At 38.6% G+C, this 24,327-nt stretch overlaps 1 pseudogene; it reads right to left on the bottom strand.

The window, feature by feature from the left end:
- Positions 1–403: 403 nt before the first annotated feature.
- On the bottom strand, positions 404–20,763 carry LOC110291830 (vomeronasal type-2 receptor 1-like; annotated as a pseudogene).
- Positions 20,764–24,327: the final 3,564 nt, after the last annotated feature.

The raw sequence follows: 24,327 nt of genomic DNA, 5'->3' as shown, positions 1-24,327 counted from the left end.
AAAAAATGGAACACATAGGATTTCCTAGAAAATCTCAGGGCAGGCAGCATCCCTTTGAAAAGTTTCTATTCCTGTTACATCTTAAGAAAGAAAATAAGTTTTAAAAATATCTTCCTGAGCTTTTTCTTATCATTTCAGATAAGTAATATCTGTCATATCCTCTACTCTAAAATCACCATAAAATATTGTAATGAAATAGTTTCCAATTTCAATGAAGTCATATTATAATAATTGCCAAATGGCATTTTAATAGGATTTTATTTGCTATGCTAAGATTACATTATAAAAGGCCAAATCCCAAATATTATCACCTAGCATCAGCAGCTGCTTGTAAAACAATGTTAAGGAGAAGACCGAGCTATCACTTTATCCAGATTTGCATGTTATATGTAGTTCACAACTTCTACTCATCCTGAGCAGTCAATACTGTGGTGCGATTAAGCTCATTGCTCACAGAGGCTGAGGCCAGCTGGATGCTCCTGTCAAAAGTGGGGACTCTTCCACCAACATTTTCATCAGTGTTCCTCTTTGGCCTCAGCAAGATAATGAAGCACTTGGAAAGAACTACACAGCCGAACAAGCCATAGCTAGATGCCAATATGACAAATATTTCAACATCCACTTTGAATTTGCCTTTGATGCTCAAGTAAGCAGGGACAAAAGAGATCCAGACAATGAAAAAGACCAGCATTCCAAAAGTGATACATTTCCTCTCATAATAGTTACCTGGAAGCTGGTGAGCCACAAAGAATGTAAGAAAACACAGCAGAGCCAGAAGAACATCAAACCCAAATATGGAGCACAGAAACTCTACAGAACCTTCATTGCACTCAAAGATGATCTTTATATTCTGATGTTCAATGTTCTTGAACATGCTGGGAGGCTTCAAAACCAAGTACGATGCACATATGCCAATCTCGCCAACAACACAGATCAGGACAATGAGTTTACTAAAAATGGGGTGCATGGATATAAGCCGGGTTTTGGGTATAGAAATTCTGTATGCAAAAAAGAGTGAAAGAGTCTTTCCAAGAATGGAAGATAGACAAAGGCAAAATCCCAGTGCCAGAGTGACCTGGCAGACCATGCAGGACCAGTTGCATGGCTTGCCTATGAACAGCATGGTTGACAACACTGTGATAACCAGAGACATCTGAATGAGGAAGCTCAGCTCCTGGTCATTTCACTAATGGACTATGTCTGTGGGTCACAGATACAATAGTGACTGCCAAGACCACAAGTGCCCCAAATATGGAAAGAATGAAAAGGGTGAATCCCAGGGCCTCCTATTAAGCATGTGTGCCACATGCTTTGGCACACAATTGTTTTTCTCTGCATTGGACCAGTCATCTTCACTGCATGGATTACAGAGTCTTTGACCTATTGTAAAAAAAAAAAAAAAAAAAAAAAAACTGGAAAATTGACTATTGACTTCAACAAATTTGTCAATTTAACTATGAACAGTCTGGCACAGTTAAAGACTGGAGTGGGGTTTACTAGAAATCTATTATAAAATCTATATGATATCTTAAAATTAAGATTATGTAAGTGGCCTTGGTGTAGATGATATGACACATTCAGAGTTGTTTTCAATATCAGGAAATAATCACTTGTCAACTCTTTCTTTTTTTTTTTTTCTATTGATGAGGTCCTTTCTTTCTCCTCTATTTGTTGAATAAATTGGACTGTGTCTTTATCAATTGCAGAACAGCCCAGGAATGAGGAAGTCATACCTTCTGATAGGAAAGAGTCAAAACCACTGGCACACAGCTGGTTAAACCCATTTGTTTTCATTGTATCATGTAATCTCCCCTCATGGAGGAGAATCATGTATTTGCCTACTCAAAAGTACCCAACTCTAGCTGCTCATTCATTGATGAGAATGATGATGGGAAGGAAAACAAAACCACCAATCATGGTCCCTGAGACTAAGAAGTCTATGCCTGGAGAGAAGCTCCAAGAGCAAGCATTGGTGAACAAGGAAAATCTAGCTGAGGTGAGATTATAGCAGATGATGGAATGTTTTGACTCAGTGTTAATTTAAAAATGCAGGTAAAACAGACATTTTCTTTCAACTGCTCTGACTCCTGGTCTGAACAGCCCTGGATGGATTCTTTGTGGAGACTTTGGGACCTTTAGCAAGGGAGTTGTGTTGCTTACAGGGTGCTTCTTTCCATCACAGACCTATTTATCATTTTACATGATTACTCTTGTGGGCTATGGGACAAAGGACAAGAGGATTTTAGTTTCTTCAACAAGAACAACAACAACAACAAAATAATAATATAAATCAAGCTGCTCTAATATATTTCTAGAAATCAAACCTATTTTTGTCACCTCCACTGAGCAGTAACTGAGCAGGCTGTCACAGCAGTCCAAGCCTCAGCCACTGTGCAATGCATGTGCCTTCAGTGCTTAGAAACTTAGGACAATTTGAGGATTTTCTCTGACTTAGTGTTCAGTCTAGTTTAAAAACAAGTACTTAGAAAATTTTATGACTTAATTCATATTTCACATTTTATGTGTTTTCTTTGGTGTTTCCTTATCCACATGGTTGTAGGTCTTTTCTAACTGTAATAGGGAAAACAATATTATCCTTCATTCACACTGCAAAGAACATTTAATAATTTGATAGATGTTAATTATTTTGTCATACATTGCTTATATCTTTTATAGAAAATGATTTAAAAGATGTCTTTGTCAGAAAATGTTTAATCTAATTGCATTACTATTCATGAAAAAAGTGGCCATCTCTACCTGGTTTCTCTGACACATATCCATCCTCACATGGGATACAATCAAAGCAGCACAGGGGTTGTCCTGGGAGAAATCCCTTCTGGATCTCTGGAGGACATACTTTTGTGCAGACTGAATCTGGAAGCTAGAGAAAACACAGTAGGTGAATGTAACAAGTCCTGAAACATTTCCACTTTTGAAATGGAGAAAGATTTCATTTGTATATCCATGGAAACATGGGTCTCATTATGAAGGAGATGAGTTCAAGATAATAAGCAAAGATAGCAGACAAAGCATGATAATATGGAGAGCCTGCAAAGAACTTCATCTAAAGTACAGACTGTGATTGACTATGGAAATGCCAAACTATCTGTAAAGACAGTTCTTCACCTTGGTCATCAAGACCAAACTACTATCACATGAGATGCTTTAGTTAGACAAATTGTTAAGATTGGATTGGTGAGACCTGTGACACCAATAACTTCAGCAACAGCATCCCAAGATATATTTTTTTGTTATATGTAGACATCTATCCTCACTTAATGGCAGTAAATAAACCATGTGTTCTGTGTGAACTATTAATAGAAACAGAAAATGTAGAGAAAGCTTAGCTTGGCATGTTTTGTTGCTCACTACATTTAGAAATTTCAATAGCGCTGCTCCAATCCAATTGCGCGCGGGACCTGAGACTGCATTAGTTAGGGAAGCAGAAACCGGCCTGAGTAGGGCCACAGGCCTCATCAGGCCAGATCAGCGCTGGGGTAGCTGGAGCGCTGGGTTGCCTGACACCTGCCAGCTACCCACGACCCCCTCCGCAGGATTTTGGGACTGCTGGTGAGTGGAACACAGCTTCTGCTCCAGTCCAATCACGCGGGACCTGAGACTGCTCTGGTTGGGGAGAGAGAAATCCGGCCTACATAGGGCCACAAGCCTCTTCCAGTCAAAAAAGCACCGGGGCAGCTGGGGCGCAGGGTCGGCTGACACTCGCCAGCTACCCACAACACCCGCCACAGGATCTTAAGACTTCTAGTGAGTGGAGCACAGCTTCTGCTCCAATCCAATTGCGCGCGGGACCTGAGACTGCATTAGTTAGGGAAGCAGAAACCGGCCTGAGTAGGGCCACAGGCCTCATCCGGCCGATCAGCGCCGGGGTAGCTGGAGCACAGGGTTGCCTGACACCCGCCAGCTACCCACGACCCCCGCCGCAGGATTTAGAGACTGCTGGTGAGTGGAACACAGCTTCTGCTCCAATCTTTAAACAGTGACAACGATAACAACTAACCCCAGAGATTACCAGATGGCGAAAGGTAATCTTACTAACAGAAACCAAGACCACTCACCATCATCAGAACCCAGCACCCCCACTTCGCCCAGTCCAGGGCACCCCAACACACCGGAAAAGCTAGACACGGATCTAAAAGCATATCTCCTGATGATGGTAGAGGACTTCAAGAAGGACTTTAATAACACACTTAAAGAAATACAGGAGAACACTGCTAAACAGGCAGAAGACAGTAAAGAGGAAGCACAAAAATCCCTTAAAGAATTGCAGGAGAACACTGCTAAAGAGTTACAAATCCTTAAAGAAAAACAGGATAACATAATCAAACAGGTAGAAGTCCTTACAGAAAAACAGGAAAACACATCCAAACAGATGATGGAAATGAACAAAACCATACTAGACCTAAAAAGGGAAGTAGACACAATAAAGAAAACCCAAAATGAGGCAACACTGGAGATAGAAACCCTAGGAAAGAAATCTGGAACCATAGATACGAGCATCAGCAACAGAATACAAGAGATGGAAGAGAGAATCTCAGGTGCAGAAGATTCCATAGAGAACTTCGGCACAACAATCAAGGAAAATGTAAAATGCAAAAAGATCCTAACTCAAAACATCCAAGAAATACAGGACACAATGAGAAGACCAAACCTACGGATAATAGGAGTGGATGAGAATGAAGATTTTCAACTCAAAGGACCAGCAAACATCTTCAACAAAACTATAGAAGAAAACTTCCCAAATCTAAAGAAAGAGATGCCCATGAACATACAAGAAGCCTACAGAACTCCAAATAGACTGGACCAGAAAAGAAATACCTCCCAACACATAATAATCAGAACAACAAATGATCTAAATAAAGATAGAATACTAAAAGCAGTAAGAGAAAAAGGCCAAGTAACATATAAAGGCAAGCCTATCAGAATTACACCAGATTTTCCACCACAGACTATGAAAGCGAGAAGATCCTGGACGGATGTTATACAGACACTAAAAGAACACAAATTCCAGCCCAGGCTACTATACCCAGCCAAACTCTCAATTAACATAGATGGGGAAACCAAAGTATTCCACGACAAAACCAAATTCACACATTATCTCTCCACGAATCCAGCCCTTCAAAGGATAATAACAGAAAAAAACCAATACAAGGACAGGAACCACGCCCTAGAAACAACAAGAAGGTAATTCCTCAACAAACCTAAAAGAAGACAGCCACAAGAACAGAATGCCAACTTTAACAACAAAAATAACAGGAAACAACAATTACTTTTCCTTAATATCTCTTAATATCAATGGACTCAACTCCCCGATAAAAAGACATAGACTAACAAACTGGCTACACAAACAAGACCCAACATTTTGCTGCTTACAGGAAACTCATCTCAGAGAAAAGGATAGACACTACCTCAGAATGACAGGCTGGAAAACAATTTTCCAAGCAAATGGCATGAAGAAACAAGCTGGAGTAGCCATTCTAATATCTGATAAGATTGACTTCCAACCCAAAGTCATTAAAAAAGACAGGGAGGGACACTTCATACTCATCAAAGGTAAAATCCTCCAAGAGGAACTATCAATCCTGAATATCTATGCTCCAAATACAAAGGCAGCCACATTCATTAAAGAAACTTTAGTAAATCTCAAAGCACACATTGCACCTCATACAATAATAGTGGGAGACTTCAACACACCACTTTCACCAATGGACAGATCATGGAAACAGAAACTAAACAGGGACACAGAGAAACTAAGAGAAATTATGAATCAAATGGATCTGGCAGATATCTACAGAACATTCTATCCTAAAACAAAAGGATATACCTTCTTCTCAGCACCTCATGGTACCTTCTCCAAAATTGACCACATAATTGGTCACAAAACAGGCCTCAACAGATACAAAAATATTGAAATTGTCCCATGCATCCTATCAGATCACCATGGACTAAGGCTGATCTTCAATAACAAAATAAATAATAGAAAGCCAACCTTCACGTGGAAACTGAACAACACTCTTCTCAATGATACCTTGGTCAAGGAAGGAATAAAGAAAGAAATTAAGGACGTTTTAGAGTTCAATGAAAATGAAGCCACAACATACCCAAACTTATGGGACACAATGAAAGCATTTCTAAGAGGAAAACTCATAGCTCTGAGTGCCTCCAAAAGGAAACTAGAGAGAGCACACATTAGCAGCTTGACAACACACCTAAAAGCACTAGAACAAAAGGAAGCAAATTCACCCAAGAGGAGTAGACGGCAGGAAATAATCAAACTCAGGGGCGAAATCAACCAAGTGGAAACAAGAAAAACTATTCAAAGAATCAACCAATCAAGGAGCTGGTTCTTTGAGAAAATCAACAAGATAGATAAACCCTTAGCCAGACTCACTAGAGGGCACAGGGAAAGCATCCTAATTAACAAAATCAGAAATGAAAAAGGAGACATAACAACAGATCCTGAAGACATCCAAAACACCATCAGATCCTTCTACCAAAGGCTATACTCAAAAAAACTGGAGAACCTGGATGAAATGGAGAAGTTCCTAAACAGATACCAGGTACCAAAGTTGAATCAAGATCAGGTTAATGATCTAAACAGCCCTATATCCCCCAAAGAAATAGAAGCAGTCATTAATAGTCTCCCAACTAAAAAAAGCCCAGGACCAGATGGGTTTAGTGCAGAGTTCTATCAGACCTTCAAAGAAGATCTAATCCCAGTTCTTCACAAACTATTCCACAAAATAGAAACAGAAGGTACTCTACCCAACTCATTCTATGAAGCCACAATTACTCTGATACCTAAACCACAAAAAGACCCAACAAAGATAGAAAACTTCAGACCAATATCCCTTATGAATATTGATGCAAAAATCCTCAATAAAGTTCTTGCTAACCGAATCCAAGAACACATCAAAACAATCATCCATCCTGACCAAGTAGGTTTCATCCCAGGGATGCAGGGATGGTTCAATATACGGAAATCCATCAACGTAATCCAGTATATAAACAAACTCAAAGACAAAAACCACATGGTCATCTCGTTAGATGCGGAAAAAGCATTTGACAAGATCCAACACCCATTCATGATAAAAGTCTTGGAAAGATCAGGAATTCAAGGCCCATACCTAAACATGATAAAAGCAATCTACAGCAAACCAGTAGCCAACATCAAAGTAAATGGTGAGAAGCTTGAAGCAATCCCTCTAAAATCAGGGACTAGACAAGGCTGTCCACTTTCTCCATACCTATTCAACATTGTACTTGAAGTCCTAGCCAGAGCAATTCGACAATAAAAGGAGATCAAAGGGATACAAATTGGAAAAGATGAAGTCAAAATATCACTTTTTGCAGATGATATGATAGTATATCTAAGTGACCCTAAAAATTCCACCAGAGAACTCCTAAGCCTGATAAACAGCTTCGGTGAAGTAGCTGGATATAAAATTAACTCAAACAAATCAATGGCCTTTCTCTACACAAAGAATAAACAGGCTGAGAAAGAAATTAGGGAAACAACACCCTTCTCAATAGTCACAAATAATATAAAATATCTTGGCGTGACTCTAACTAAGGAAGTGAAAGATCTGTATAATAAAAACTTCAAGTCTCTGAAGAAAGAAATTATAGAAGATCTCAGAAGATGGAAAGATCTCCCATGCTCATGGATTGGCAGGATCAACATTGTAAAAATGGCTATCTTGCCAAAAGCAATCTACAGATTCAATGCAATCCCCATCAAAATTCCAAATCAATTCTTCAACGAATTAGAAAGTGCAATCTGCAAGTTCATCTGGAATAACAAAAAACCTAGGATAGCAAAAACTCTTCTCAAGGATAAAAGAACCTCTGGTGGAATCACCATGCCGGACCTAAAGCTCTACTACAGAGCAATTGTGATAAAAACTGCATGGTACTGGTATAGTGACAGACAAATAGACCAATGGAATAGAATTGAAGACCCAGAAATGAACCCACACACCTACGGTCACTTGATCTTCGACAAGGGAGCTAAAAACATCCAGTGGAAGAAAGATAGCATTTTCAACAAATGGTGCTGGCACAACTGGTTGTTAACATGTAGAAGAATGCGAATCAAGTGGATTCAAGTGGATCAAGGAACTTCACATAAAACCAGAGACACTGAAACTTATAGAGGAGAAAGTGGGGAAAAGCCTTGAAGATATGGGCACAGGGGAAAAATTCCTGAATAGAACAGCAATGGCTTGTGCCATAAGATCTAGGATTGACAAATGGGACCTCATGAAACTGCAAAGCTTCTGCAAGGCAAAACACACCATCAATAAGACAGAAAGACAGATTGGGAAAGGATCTTTACCTATCCTAAATCAGATAGAGGACTAATATCCAATATATATAAAGAACTCAAGAAGGTGGACTCCAGAAAATCAAATAACCCCATTAAAAAATGGGGCTCAGAACTGAACAAAGAATTCTCACCTGAGGAATACTGAATGGCAGAGAAGCACCTGAAAAAATTTTCAACATCCTTAATCATCAGGAAAATGCAAATCAAAACAACCCTGAAATTCCACCTCACACCAGTCAGAATGGCTAAGATCAAAAATTCAGGTGACAGCAGATGCTGGCGAGGATGTGGAGAAAGAGGAACACTCCTCCATTGTTGGTGGGATTGCAAGCTTGTACAACCACTCTGGAAATCAGTCTGGCGGTTCCTCAGAAAATTGGACATAGTACTACCGGAGGATCCGGCAATACCTCTCCTGGGCATATATCCAGATGTCCCAACCGGTAAAAAGGACACATGCTCCACTATGTTCATAGCAGCCCTATTTATAATAGCCAGAAGCTGGAAAGAACCCAGATGTCCCTCAACAGAGGAATGGATACAGAAATTATGGTACATTTACACAATGGAGTACTACTCAGCTATTAAAAAGAATGAATTTATGAAATTCCTAGGCAAATGGATGGACCTGGAGGGCATCATCTTGAGTGAAGTAACACAATCACAAAAGAACTCACACAATATGTATTCATTGATAAGTGGATATTAGCCCAAAACTTAGGATACCCAAGATATAAGATACAATTTGATAAATGCATGAAACTCAAGAAGAATGAAGACCAAAGTGTGGACACTGTGCCCCTTCTTAGAATTGGGAACAAAACACCCAGGGAAGGAGTTACAGAGACAAAGTTCGTAGCTGTGATGAAATGATGGACCATTTAGAGACTGCTGTATCCAGGGATCCGTCCCATAATCATCTTCTAAACGCTGACACCATTGCATACACTAGCAAGATTTTGCTGAAAGGACCCAAATATAGCTGTCTCTTGTGAGATGATGCCGGGGCCTAGCAAACACAGGAGTGGATGTTCACAGTCAGCTATTGGATGTATCACAGGGCTCCCAATGGAGAAGCTAGAGAAAGTACCCAAGGAGCTAAAGGGATCTGCAACCCTATTGTTGGAACAACATGATGTACTAACCAGAACCCCGGAGCTCTTGTCTCTAGCTGCATATGTATCGAAAGATGGCCTAGTCGGCCATCAATGAAAAGAGAGGCCCATTGGACTTGCAAACTTTATATGCCCCAATATAGGGGAATGCCAGGGCCAAAAGAATGGGAATGGGTGGGTAGGGAAGTGGGGGGCGCTATGGGGGACTTTTGGGATAGCATTGGAAATGTAATTGAGGAAAATATGTAATAAAAATATTAAAAATAAAAAAAAAAGAAATTTCAATAGCAAGTATAGACATCTTTGTATTTTCATATTCTACATGGATGTGCAATTGAAATTCAGAATAAACTAGGTGTTCACATATCGATCTGGGGGGATAAGTATTTACAAACACAAAAAAATACCTTTTGTGATGCACACTTAGTGACAGCTTCAACAACCTAGTAAGACCTCAGCTCTGAAAACAAAAACAAAACCAAAGAAACAAGAACTGAATTCAAAATAAAAAACTAGAGCAGTGACATGTACAATGCCATAAACCGATTAAGACATAATATACATTTTTGTGCTGTTTATGAATTTTAAATTTGTTTGTATTTTATATAAATCAGCTATGTCATATGAATATAACCCCAATTTAGTCCTCTCCTGAAATCCATAGCCTGAAGACAATGATTGAAAAAGACTCCTCCTCTAGCATATAATATGCCAGCATTAAAAACCTCAGGATAATGAGATACCAGTAACCCCATAAACCAAACCAGTATCCAGAACTCTCAAGACTTTGCTAATTTCTAGAACCTCACAGGAAACAGGAACCCCAAACCCAAAACTTCAGAAGTTACACAGGTCACCAAAACCCCAGTGGATAGATACTACTAGACGAAAGACTCTGATTACCACAATCACAGGGTGTTCAAGCCAGAAGATAAGAGAAGAAATAAAGCAAGAAAAAATAATTCTCCCAAGAAGATAAAAGTCAAAAGTGGCACATGACCTTATCCTTTCTCCAAACCCAGATGAATGTAGGCCATTGTAAGAAACAGACAAGAACACCTAGGGTAGTATGGTAGCCCCAGAGACCACCTATACTTTTCCAGTGAACCCTGGATATTTTGACACAGCTGAAAATGTGTCAAAGGAAATGCTTTATATTTTAAATCAAATTTAATACTAGTTCTTACACAGGAAATAAATCCCTTAAGGAAACCCAGGAAAATGGAGAACTCTTGTGGACTACAAGAGACTTAACCACTAGCCAAAGAGCATACATAAGCTGGACCTAGGACTTCCTCACATATGGAGAAGATGTGCAGATTGTTCTTTATTCAGATCTCACAACAACTGGAGTAAGGCCTTTCCTGACTCTGATGATTCCCTATAGAATCTATTCCCCTAACTGAGCTACCTTATCCAGACTCAGTGGGAGAGGATGTGCATAATCCTGAAGTACTTTGATGAGCCATTTGTGTTTGTATCCAGGTACCTTTTATCAGAGGAGAAAGGAACAGGGGATGGTGGGAGTGTTTAAGTTTAGGGGTATATAAGACATTAGGGGGTGCTATGATTCAGATGTAAAATGAACAAATACGTAAATGAATAAATAAATACATATGGACATGCATGTATAAATAAATACATAAATGAATAAATCAAAAGAAATATAGGAAAACACAAGACATCAGAATGAAAATATATGCATGCCTCAAATGCAAGGGCACCCACATTTGAGAAAGAAACATTTCTAAAGCTTAATTATACAGTGAATCCCACACATTAACAGTGTGAGTCATTAACATCAATAATTTTGTCACCAATGGATAAATCATCCATAGTGAAACTAAATGCTAAAATAATGAAACTAATAGATGCTCTGACAACATTGCCCTTAGAGATATTTGCAGAACGTTTCATCTAAACACAAAAGGATACACCTTCTTCTTAGAAAACCATATTACATTCTCCAAAATTGAATGCACAGTTGTTCACAAAGCAAATTTCCAAAAATTTGAGAATATTGAAATAACCAAATGTATCTTATCACACCAACATGAATTAATGCAGGATTTCAACCAAAATAGAAACAACAGAAAGCCTATAACGTCAAGAAAACTGAGCAACACTCTACTGAATGACCACTGGGTCAAGGCAGAAATAAAGACATTAAAGACTTGATAGAACTCAGTGAAGAAGAATGCCCAACATAGCCCAAACCCATGGAACACAAGTGGTAAGAAGAAATCTCATAGCACAAGTGCCTTCATAAAGAATTAGAAAGATGCCATGCTGCTAAATTAGCAACATACATGAAAACTCTAGCACAAAAAGAAGCAAATATACCCCAAAAGAGTAGAAGGCAGAAATAATCTGAGGGCTGAAATCAATAAAACAGAAACAAAGAGATCAACACAATGAATCAATGAAAAAAAGGGTTAGGTCTTTGAGAAAGTACACAAGACAGACAAATCTTTATCCAAACTAACAAAAGTTAGAGAGAGAACAATGTCAGAATGAAAAAGGAGACATAGAAGCACTTTGAAAATTCACTGATCCTTATATCATACTTTGAAAATCTGTACTCCATAGAATTAGAACTTCTAAAAGAAATGCATAAATTTCTTGATTGATATCACTTTCCACAGTTAAATCAAGACCAGATAATCAATTTAAATAGATCCATAGCTCTTAAGGAAATAGACACAATCATTAATGGTTTTCCATCAGGTAAAGAGAAAGAAAGGAAGAGAGAAAGAAAGAAAGAAAGAAAGAAAGAAAGAAAGAAAGAAAGAAAGAAAGAAAGAAAGAAAGAAAGAAGGAAGGAAGGAAGGAAGGAAGGAAGGAAGGAAGGAAGGAAGGAAGGAAGAAAGAAAGAAAGAAAGAAAGAAAGAAAGAAAGAAAGAAAGAAAGAAAGAAAGAAAGAGAGAGAAAGAGAGAAAGGAAGGAAGGAAGAAAGGAAAAAAGAGAGAGAAAGAAAGAAGGAAGGAAGGAGGGAGGGAAGAAGGAAGGAAGGAAGGAAGGAAGGAAGGAAGGAAGGAAGGAAGGGAGGGAGGGAGGGAGGGAGGGAGGGAGGGAGGGAGGCAGGGAGGAAGGAAGGAAGGAAGGAAGGAAGGGAGGAAGGAAGGAAGGAAGAAGACAAACCTCAGGGCCAAAATATTTTAGCACAAAATCCTTCTTGAGTTTCAAAGAAGAGCTAATGTTCACCCCTGAAATTATTCCACAAAATTGAAAATGGAAACCACAACTACTCTGTTACCAAAAACAAAACAAAAAAAGAGACTCACAAAGAAAGAAGTACACACCAATATTCCTTATGAAACTATGTGAATATAGATATTAAAATATTTCAACCAAATTTAAGAGCACATCAAATACACCATTCATGAAGATCAAGTTGGATTCATCTCAGGGATGAAGATAAATTTTAACATGTGCAAGTCTGCCAATGTAATCCATCATGTAAAGAAACAAAAGAAAAAACAACACAACATGATCATCTCATTAGATGCTGAAAAGATCTTTGAAAGAGCCCAACACACCTTCATGAAAAATATCTTGGAGAGATAAAGGATACAGGGACAAACCTAAACTACTGAAGTCAATATAGAGCAAACTGATACCTAGCATCAAATTAAGTGGAGAGAAACTAAAAATAATCCTTCTAAAATGGTGTATTTGATGTGCTCTGATGAGGAGTCACACAAGACTGTATAGTCTCCCTACATAAATTTAATATAGTGCTTAAAGTTCTATCCAGAGCAATAATACAACCAAAAGAGATCAAGAGAATACAACTTAGAATAGAAGAAGTCAAAGTATTGTTATTTGAAGATGATATGTTATTATATATTAGTGACACCAAAAATTCTACCAGAGAACACCTACAGCTGATAAACACCTTATTTAAAATATCTGGATAGAAGATAACTTAAAAAAAAAAAAACCAAAATCAGTAGCCGTCATATATATAAAAGCCAAAGGGTTGAGGAAGAACTCAGGAAATAATACCCTTTAAATAGCCACAAATACCATAAAATATTTTCACAGAACTCTAAGCCAATCGAAGATAAGTAGGACAAGAATATGAAGTCTGTATAAAAACAAATACAAGAAGATATCAGAAGATGGAAAGTTCTGCTATGTTCATGGATCAAGAGGGTAAAAATGGCCTTACAAAATGCATTCTCCATAAAAGTAGGACATTGCTCAATTGTGTTTATAGTAGCTTCATTCGAAATAGCCAGTAACTGGAAAAAATATAGATATTCCTCAACTAAAGAATGGATTAAGAAAATGTGGTAAGTCTATACAATGTATTGATTAGCTATTGAACATTTGTAGCAGAGGACTGCTTTGTCTGTCCTGAATGAGAGAGGATACAATTAATCCTGTAGAAACTTGATGCCCAAGGAAAGAAGGATACTGGCAGGTGTGAAGTGGGGTGGGTGGGGAGCCCCCTCTGAGAAGCAAAAGAGATGGGAGATTAATTGAGGAACTCATCGAGGGGGGACCATGTAAAGGGGCAACTTTTGGAATGTAAATATATAAAATAATTTATTAAAAAATACAATGACTTAATAAAATTTGTAATTGGATGGGTCTCAAAAAAAATCATGCTGAGTGTGGTAAACCAAGAAAAAACACATTCATGCTATGTACGGACTATTGGCTGTAAAGTAATAATGTTACAATCCAAAGATACAGAGAGGTGACAGAAGGAGAGCTCAAAGGGGTGTCTATGAATCTGCTTGGGAAGGAGAAATAGAAAAGACTCCTGATTTGTGGGACAGGGTGTGTAATGGGAACAGTACTAATTAGGTTAGGGGAGGATGGAAGGAGAGAATATAGGGACAAACAAATAGAAATGTGGTCCATTTTGAGAACAAGCTAGATACCCAGTGTAATGGAAACTCCAAGGAATCTAAGAGGGTGATTATAGCTAAAACTTCTAGAGGTTGGGATTGTGAAGTTAATGGATAATTTCCCTTCACCAGGAAAGACTTCTAGTGGAGGTATTAGGACACCAAACTAGACACATAACTTTGAAGCTACAATTTGTCCTACCTATAATTTGTGCTGGGTTAAAGGCTGCACAGAAATTGTGGGAGTGGCCAAAAAATTGCTGGTCCTGACTGAGACTCATGCTACAAGAGGAATCTGACACCTGATACTGCCTGAACCGCCAGGATCCAGAGCATGGCTAGCTTAGAGACCTAGGACAAAGCCAAACAAGACTGATACCCCTCTCCCCCACAAAAGTCTTGACTTTTTCCTTTCCAATTTGATTCCCTTTGACCTCCATTTGTTGTCTAATTGTTCAGGCTAGAACTTTGAGTACTATATTGAATAGATAGGGAGTGAGTTGGCAGCCTCCTGTGCTGAACTAGTCTGGGCTTGGACTCAGAGATTCACTTGTCTTTGCCTTAGTGACTAGGATAAAGGGGTGATTTATCAATGCCCAGCAAACCCTATTTTATTTCTGTTAATTTAAATTACTGCATGACCACATTTTATTTCATTTAAGTTAAACAGATATATTTACTATTATAATATGTACATGTAATATGTTACATTTTGACGTTTTTATGCATGTCCAATGATATTCACCTGATTATCTTCTCTTACCCCTCCTCCCTACTTTATATTTGTTGTCTTTGCTGTGTGTTTGTGTGTAGGTGTGTGTGTCTGTTCCACTGATAGATTACTGAAGACTATGCCTCTTTTCCCTATTCCCCTACCAACCATCAATAGTATATACCTCTCTGGGAGGGACTGGGGTTTCATGATCCATGATCCTCTTTCCTTTTTATTATAGGGGGTGACATTTTTATTGCACACACACACACACACACACACACACATATATATATATATATATATATATATATATATATATATATATATATATATAGAAAGAGAGTGCAAATAATATGTGAATTAAAAGGTCTAATTAGCTACTTTGAGCCTGGAAGTCAGCATTCCATACCACTCCCCAGAGAACCATCTCATAGGTTTTGTGTTGTGGTTTGAATGTGTCTTCTGATTTTATTTCAGAATCCTTTCATTGTCAGAGGTTCTGATGAAGCTTTGTCCTCAGTAACACTCAGTAAGGAGAATTCTTTCTGTTGTAACAACAATAAACTCATGAAAGTTCTAGAAATAATGCATGACAGCGATTGCAACCCAGTTATCCATCATCGTTGGCCATTAAACTAAAAACAGAAAAGCTACTAAGAAGTATGCTATAAGTTAAAAACAATATTTAGCATAGGTGTAAAAATTGTAAATGGATAGGGTATATGAATTCTGGCTGCTGGGAGGAGCCTCTCTGAGGACTTTTATGGTAGGCTCTGTCTGAAAGCATAACAGAGTATCATTAATAGGGTCAGGGATTTGTTCTTACCCATGGGATGAATCTCAATTTGGGGCAGTCATTGATTACCCATTTCCACCAGCTCTGTTCCATCTTTGCCTTTGCACAACTTGTAGACAGGACACAATTTTAGTCAAAAGTTTTGTGGGTGGGTTCCTGTCCTTATCCCTCCACTGGGAGTCCTGCCTGGTTAGAAAGTGGCCACTTCAGTATCCATAAGCCCCACTGCAAGAGTCTCAGCTAGAGTCACACCCATAGACACCCTTGGAGTCCCCCATCTCATCCCAGGTTTCTGGCACATCCTAGAGATCCCCCTTCTGTGAATTTCCATTCTCTTTCTCCTGCTCTCCCTACACCTGATTCCCCCACTTCACTGCTCCCCTCCTTATCCCCTCTCCTACCCAGTTAGTTCCCTCTCTCTACTACCTCTAATAACTATTTTATTTCCTTTTAAAGAAAGGTTTCAACCATCTCCCCTTTGTCCCTCCTTGGTATTTGGCTTCTTTGGCTCTGAAGATTGTAGCTTAGTTATCCTGTACTTTATGGCTAATATCCCCTTAGCCATATCAGTGAGTACATATCAGCATGGCCTTTTGGGTCTGGGTTTACTCACTCAGGATGATATTTTCTAGTTCTACCCACTTGCCTGCAAAGTTCATGATGTCCTTGTTTAAAAAAAAAACATGACTAGTATTCCACTGTGTAAATGAACCACATTTCCTTTATCCATTCTTCAGTTGAGGAACATCTAGGTTGTTTCCAGTTTCTAGCTATTATGAATAAAGCTGCAATGAACATAGTTGAACAAGTGTCTTTGTAAGATGATGAAGAATCTTTTGGACATAAGACCAGGAGTGGTATAGCTGGGTCTTGAGGTTCAGAACTATTCTCAGTTTTCCGAGAAACCACTAAACTGATTTCCAGAATCCTTGTACAAGCTTGCACTCCTAGCTGCAACATGGGAGTATTTCCCTTGCTCTACATCCTTGACACCATGTGCTATCATTGAGTTTTTGTTCTTAGCCATTCTGATTGGTGTAAGGTAGAATCTGAGAGTCGTTTTGATTTGTTTCTCCCTGATGACTAAGGACATTCAACATTTCTTTAAGTGTTTCTCATCCATTAGAGATTCCTCTATTGAGAATTCTCTGTTTAGCTCTGTACCCCATTTTAAAAAAAATTATTAGATATTTTCTTTATTTACATTTCAAGTGTTCCCCTTTCCTAGATTCTCCTCTGAAAATCCTCTATCCCCCTCCCCCCTCCCCCTGCTCCCCAACACACCCACTTCCATTCCTAGACCTGGCCTTCTCCAATACTGGGGCATAGACCCTTCACAGGACCTAGGGTCTCTCCTCCTATTAATGACCGACTACGCCATCCTCAGCTACATATACAGCTGGGGCCACATATCCCACCATGTGCTTTCTTTGATTGGTGGTTTTGTTCCAAGGAGCTCTGGGTGGTACTGGTTAGTTCATTTTGATGATCCTCCTATGGGATTTCAGACCCCTTCAGCTCCTTGGGTACTTTCTCTGTCTCCTTCATTGGGGACCTTGTGCTCCATCCAATGGATGATTGTGAGCATCCACTTCTGTTTTTGCCAGGCACTGCTAAAGGCCCTGAGAAGACAGTTATATCAGGGTTATATCAGGCTCCTGTGAGCGGGCTCTTTTTGGCATCTGCCATATGTCTGGGTTTGCTTATTGTTTATGGGATGGATCCCCAAGAGGGGCAGTCTATGAATGGTCATTCCTTCAGTCTCTGCTCTCAACTTTGTCTCTGTAATTCCTTCCATGGTTATTTTGTTCCCTCTTATAAGAAGAATTCTAAGCTTCTGGGATAATATTCACTTGTCAGTCGGTGCATATCATGTGTGTTCTTTTGTGATTGAGTTCCCCCACTCAAGATCATATCCTCCAGATCCATCTATTTGTCTAAGAATTTCATAAACTCATTGTTTTTAATAGCTGCATAGTACCCCATTGTGTAAATGTACCACATTTTCTGAATCCATTCTTCTGTTGAGGGACATCTGGGTTCTTTCCAGCTTCTACCTATTATAAATAAGGCTGCTATGAACATAGTGGAGCATGTGTCCTTATTACATGTTGGAACATCTTCTGGGTATATGCCCAGGAGAGATATTGTTGGTTATTCTGGTAGAACTATGTCCAATTTTCTGAGGATCCGACAGACTGATTTCCAGACTGATTTCCACCAGGTTGCACAAGCTTGCAATCCCACCAACAATGGAGGAGTGTTCCTCTTTCTCCTCATCCTTGCCAGCAGCAGCTGTCGCCTGAATTTTTGATCTTAGATATTCCGACTGCTGTGAGGTAGAATCTCAGGGTTGTTTTGATTTGCATTTCCCTAATGATTAAGGATGTTGAACATTTTTTTAATGCTTCTCAGCCAATTGGTATTCCGCAGTTGAGAATTCTTTGTTTAGCTCTGTACCCCATTTTTAATAGGGTTATTTGGTTTTCTGGAGTACAACTTCTTGAGTTCTTTATATATATTGCATATTAGCCCCCTTTCAGATTTAGGATTGTTTAAGCTCGTTTCCCAATCTGTAGGTTGCCTTTTGGTCTTATTGACAGTGTCCTTTGCCTTTCAGAAGCTTTTCAATTTTATGAGGTCCCATTTGTCCATTCTTGATCTTTCAGCACAAGCCATTAGTGTTCTGTTCAAGAATCTTTCCCCTGTGCCCATATCTTTGAGGCTTTTCCCCACGTTCTCCTCTATAAGTTTCAGAGTCTCTGGTTTTATGTGGAGTTCTTTGATCCACTTAGATTTGAGCTTTGTACAAGGAGATAAGGATGGATCAAGTCACATTCTTGTACATGAAAACTTCCAGTTGACCCAGCACCATTTGTTGAAGATGCTGTCTTCTTTCCACTGGATGGTCTTAGCTCCTTTGTCAAAAATCAAGTGACCATAGGTGTGTGAGTTCATTTCTGGGTCTTCAATTCTATTCCATTAATCTACCTGCCTGTCGTTGTACCTGTAACATGTAGTTTTTATCACAATTGCTCTGTAGTATAGCTTGGGGGCAGGCATGATGATTCCACCAGAGGTTCTTTTATTGTTGAGAATAGTTTTTTGCTATCCTAGGGTTTTGTTATTTCATATGAATTTACAAATTGCCCTTTCTAACTCGGTGAAGAATTGAGTTGGAATTTTGATGGGGATTGTATTGAATCTGTAGATTGCTTTTGGCAATATAGTCATTTTGACTATATTAATTCTGCCAATCCATGAGCATGGGAGATCTATTCATCTTCTGAGATCTTCTTTGATATCTTTCTTCAAAGACTTGAAGTTCTTATCATACAGATCTTTCACTTCCTTAATTAGAATCACACCAAGGTATTTTATATTATTTTGAAGGTTGTTGTTTCCCTAATTACTTTCTCAGCCTGTTTATCCTTTGTGTAGAGAGAGGTCATAAATTTGTTTGAGTTAATTTTATTCCCCATTTTTAAAGTTCGGTTATATGAATTGTTTGTGTCTAATTTCTTGAGCTCTTTATGTATTTTGTATATTAGCCATCTGCAAGATGTGGGGTTGATGAAGATATTTTCCCAATCTGTAGGCTGTCATTTTCTTGATAATATACTTTGCTTATCAGTTTCATGAGGACCTGAGGTCCCATTTATCCATTGTTGATCTTAGAGCCTGAACCATTGGTGGTGTTCTCTTCATGAAGTTATCTCCTGAGTTCAAGACTATTCTCCACTATCTATTTTATTAGATTTACTGTATCTGGTTTTATATGGATGTCTTTGATCCACTTGGATTTGGGTTTTGTCCAGAGTAATATTGATAAAATATAGATAAATATTGACATAATGCATTATTCTACATGCAGACATAGCATTAGACCAGCATCAGTTGTTTAATACACTCTCCCTTTTCCATTGCATGGTTTTTACTTCTTTGTAAAAAAGTCAAGTGTCTGTAGGTGTGTTGGTTTATTTTTGGGTCTTTGATTTTATTCCATTGATCAGCCTGTCTATTTTTATATCAATAGTATGCAGTTTTTATTACTATTATTCTGTAGTACAACTTGGATGTAGGAATGATGATAACTTTACAATTTATTTTATTGTATAGGATTGTTTTTGGATATCCTGGATTTCTTATTTGAATATGAAGTTGTTTGAATATGAAGTTGAGAATTGTTCTTTCAAGTACCTTAAAAATTATGTCAGAATTTTTATGGGAATTGCATATAATCTGTAGATTGCTTTTTGTAAAATGTCCATTTCCATTATGTTATTTCTACCAGTTCATGAACATGGGAGATCTTTCCATCTTCTGATATCTTTTTCAGTTTCTTTCTTCAGGGACTTGAAATTCTTGTCATATATGTCTTTCACTTGCTTGGTTAGAGTCATATAAAGATATTTTATATTTGTGGCAATTGGGAAAATTATTTTCTCCCTAACTTTTTTCTTGGCTTGTTTGTCATTTGTATAAAGGAGAGCTACTGATTTTCTTGAGTTAATTTTATATCCAGTCACCTTGCTGAAGGTATTTATCAGATGTAGGAGTTTTCTGATAGAATTTTTGGGATCACTTATGTATACCATAATATCACTCATGTAGACCTATTTAATTCAGTATTGTTTTCTGATATAGGTACAGAACACCAACACAGTCTGACAAACTAAGTTAGAGTGAGTTTTATTCATTTTAGATCATTTTCATGCTGGGGAAGCATAATGGTTGGAGCTCTTGACTAAGTTTGTAGTTTTGTGCTTGGCTACAATTGTGATAGCAGACAGGAGGCAAATAAAGGACAGAAAGTAGGTTCTGGATGTAAGACTCTTCCCCAGTTACTGACTTCCTATAGCTAGGCCTTGCTTCCTAAAGGTTCCATGACTTACCTTGTCAGCAGCACCAATTGGGGAATCAGTCATAAGCTTATAGTGGACATTTCACATTCAAACGGTGTCAAGCACAGTTAGTGAGGTGTTAGTAAGGTGGTTAGTTTTTCAGAGCCTTACTGGGCTCAGGTGTTTTCTTTGCTTGGAAGCAAAGACAAGTCTAGGCAGAATCTGTCACTATTTCTGAAAGAGGCCTGTCTGCCTCAGTCCTTCAAGGATCAAAGAAGGCTAGAGAGCACAGAAAATAGTCACTGTGTTGACCCAGGAGTCTGGGCTCTGCACATGTGATCAAACACCCACGGTCATTCACATTGTTCTGAACTAAGAGTTCCTGAAATCAAAATTGTGTGGAAATTATATTTTGCCTCAAAGTACCATAAAAGAAACTCCACCACTGCAAGTAATGGCAACGCTGCTATTAAAGTGCCCTTCTGTTTGAGCCTTAGAAAGATTCACCCACAATCAGAACAAAACTGCTTCATTAAGTCCTCAGTTTCTGAGAAAAACCTGCAATAATGTATGCCCAGGTACTGACATAGTTTCTTTCCACAAGGTCTAAAGTAAATTATGGGTTTTGGTGCCTGTATATCAGCATGTATTTGCCATGGGAGCTTATATCTGTTCATTTGTGAAATGAAGAAAACCAAAAAAGTCACGTGAGGTGGTGTTTTGGCAAAGGAGGCATTGAACACCCACCAGTGTGCATTTCTTAAAACGCCTCCCTGGTGTATCACCTTTGCTTGATCTTTGTTGAATTCTGGGCATTTGGAGAAAGCAATCACTGGTTGAAATAGAGCAGTATTCTGAAATTGACCAGTATTCTGAAGGTTCTCAAACTGGATACCAGATGCTGGTGCACAAATCAGAAGCCTCCTCAACCGGAATCTAATTCATTATGTGAGTAAGGTTAGGGAATGCAGAGACCATTTGCAAGTATAAAATTGTAGTTTCAAAATATTAATATAAAAGCTGAGGAGTTGACTCAGCAGTTAAGAGAACTTGATACACTTCCAGAGGACCTGAGTTTGGGTTCCAGAACCCATGTCCGGCTGCTCACAACCATCTGTCTTCCTCTCCAGGAGAACCAATGTCTTTGGCTTCTAAGGACACCTGCACTCGTGTATACATATCGACATGCAAACACACACCTACACACAATTAAAAATAAATTTTCAAGAAATATTAAATACTAACATAACAAAGTATACTAATGATTCTATGGTCTCCAGTATAGCATTTCCTCAAAGAATTAGATTAATCTTCCAGAATGATACGCCTACCTTTTCCAAGAGGTAGCCTTGGCAACTAAAGGATAATTTTTCAGAAATAGTTGCCAAGGTAAGACAAGGGAGGGCAAACATGAGAAAGTACATTCTGAGAAAGTTGTGAAGTAAGCCTTACTTAAACTCAGTAGGGATTATTATGCTGTTAGCAGTGAGGAATGCCTATTCATATAGTGTTTCAACAAACAATCTGTTTGGATAAAGCCAAACTTTGAAGCCATTTAGGAAGCATCTTCTGAGAATCTGTCTATTCACTAAATCTGGTCTCCAGCATTGGGAAGTATGAGAAGAGAATATGTGTACCATCCACACGTCATAAGAGAACACTAGTGAGAAGTTTGACGGGCAACTGGTCAGGGTCAGGAAATCACGTTTGTGGTCACTTGTGAAGGCTGAGCCTTCTGTGGTAAAATGAGAATTGCTCCCATAGTTCACCAGTGAACTAGGAATGAGAGACTCTCGGAGTTGCCCCTGGGACAGTGGAAGACTATACTTAGCCAACAACTGAGAAATCCTATATTAGGGATGAAGTGTGGCCCAGGTGACTAGTAATAATGATAGTATCATATACAAAATATGCTGAGGATTATAGTTGAGAAAGCATGTATGTAATAGAAAACATTTCTATTTGTATATTTTTGTGTATTATATATATATGTATACATATATACACATACATACACACATATGTATGTATTACACATACAATATGTATATATTATTTTATGGAAGATGTGTGTGCGGTGTGTTTTTTGTGCATGTGTGGGCAGGACCATGTACACATACATGTGTGCCTGTGGTTTAAAAGGCAAAAATTGATACTGGCTGCCTTCCTTGCCTGTGCCACATTTTATAAATTATGGCAGTATTGCACCTGAACTAAGAGCCAATTTGTCTAGGGTGAATTTCTGGTTTGTCTTTGGTATGCTGCTTCTGCCTACAGGCTGTCTGTCATGCATGCTTTCTCTACATTTCTGTGAGTGCTGAGGATAAAAACTCTGTTTCTCCTACTGTCCTAGTCAGGGTTTCTATTCCTGGACAAAATATCATGACCAAGAAGCAAGTTGGGGAGGAAAGGGTTTATTCAGCTTACACTTCCACATTGCTGTTCATCACCAAAGGAAGTCAGGACTGGAACTCAAGCAGGGAAGGAAGCAGGAGCTGATGCAGAGGCCATGGAGGGATGTTCTTTACTGGCTTGCTTCCCTGCCTTGCTTAGGCTGCTCTCTTATAGAACCAAGACTACCAGCCCAGAGATAGCACCACCACCAAGGGGACCTCCCCCCATTCACCACTAATTGAGAAAATGCCTTACAGCTGAATCTCATGGAGGCATTTCCCCAACTGAAGCACTTTCTTTGTGATAACTCCAGCTGTGTCAAGTTGACACAAAAATAGCCAATACACCTACTTTCAGAACAATAGCTTTAACCACTGAACCATCTCCCCAGTCCCACACTCTTGAGTTTGAATAGGAAAGTATATAAAGGGGAAAGTTAAAACCCACACACAGTAACTTAATAATACTGCATGAGTACTGACTGGGGCTATAAATGAGCATGGTATCATGAAAATGATTGGTCTGTTAAAATAGAATGGCAAGGGGGATGTTATGTTTCTTCTGATTTGTATTTGGCAGTTCTGTCTTACTTTTAAGAAGGAAATACACAGGGAAAAGAGTTACAATTTACTGGTAAATTCTACAACCTTAGAATATAATTCCATATGTGCTAACTTTATGTACACTGTGAGATTTTCTCTTGTATTTTTAAAGGTTAATTAAAAATTAATAGTGAATATGTGTTTTCCTATAGGCAAACTATGTGGGTCCTGTGCATATAGATGCCAGCTAAGCCAGAAGAGGGTGTCAGCTCCCTTGGAACTAAAACTGAAATCTGTTGTAAGCCACTCAATGTGGGTACTGACCCATCTCTCCAGCTGCCTATGTATATTTTTGTTCTTAAGAATAAGACCTAAAAGGCTTTGCATTCCATAATGTGACTAAACCATAAATAACTCAAAATTGCCTTATTTTGTACTTTTTGCTTATTCTATGCTTAGGATGACAATGAAAGCTGTATTCATTTCCAGTGTACATCAATTTTTGGTAAGTTTCTATTGCTTCTATGAGGAAAAGGCTTTGGTGGCAAGGTGCAAGATAAAAGGGTCTACACTGATATCAAGATCTAATATGCTGGCAGGGCTGTTTTCTGAAAATATTATGAATTTTATACTCCAAGGAGAGATGTTTGAAATGGGGATGAGAGGGCAACTGGAGAGAACTGAAAGAACAGTAGATTGATCTTCTAAGTGA

This window comes from Mus caroli, unplaced genomic scaffold (assembly GCF_978045245.1).
Source record: "Mus caroli unplaced genomic scaffold, Mus_caroli_1 scaffold_3, whole genome shotgun sequence".
Lineage (NCBI taxonomy): Eukaryota > Metazoa > Chordata > Mammalia > Rodentia > Muridae > Mus > Mus caroli.
The sequence above is the reverse complement of the archived record's forward strand: the minus strand, read 5'-3'. Positions and strand labels throughout refer to the sequence as shown.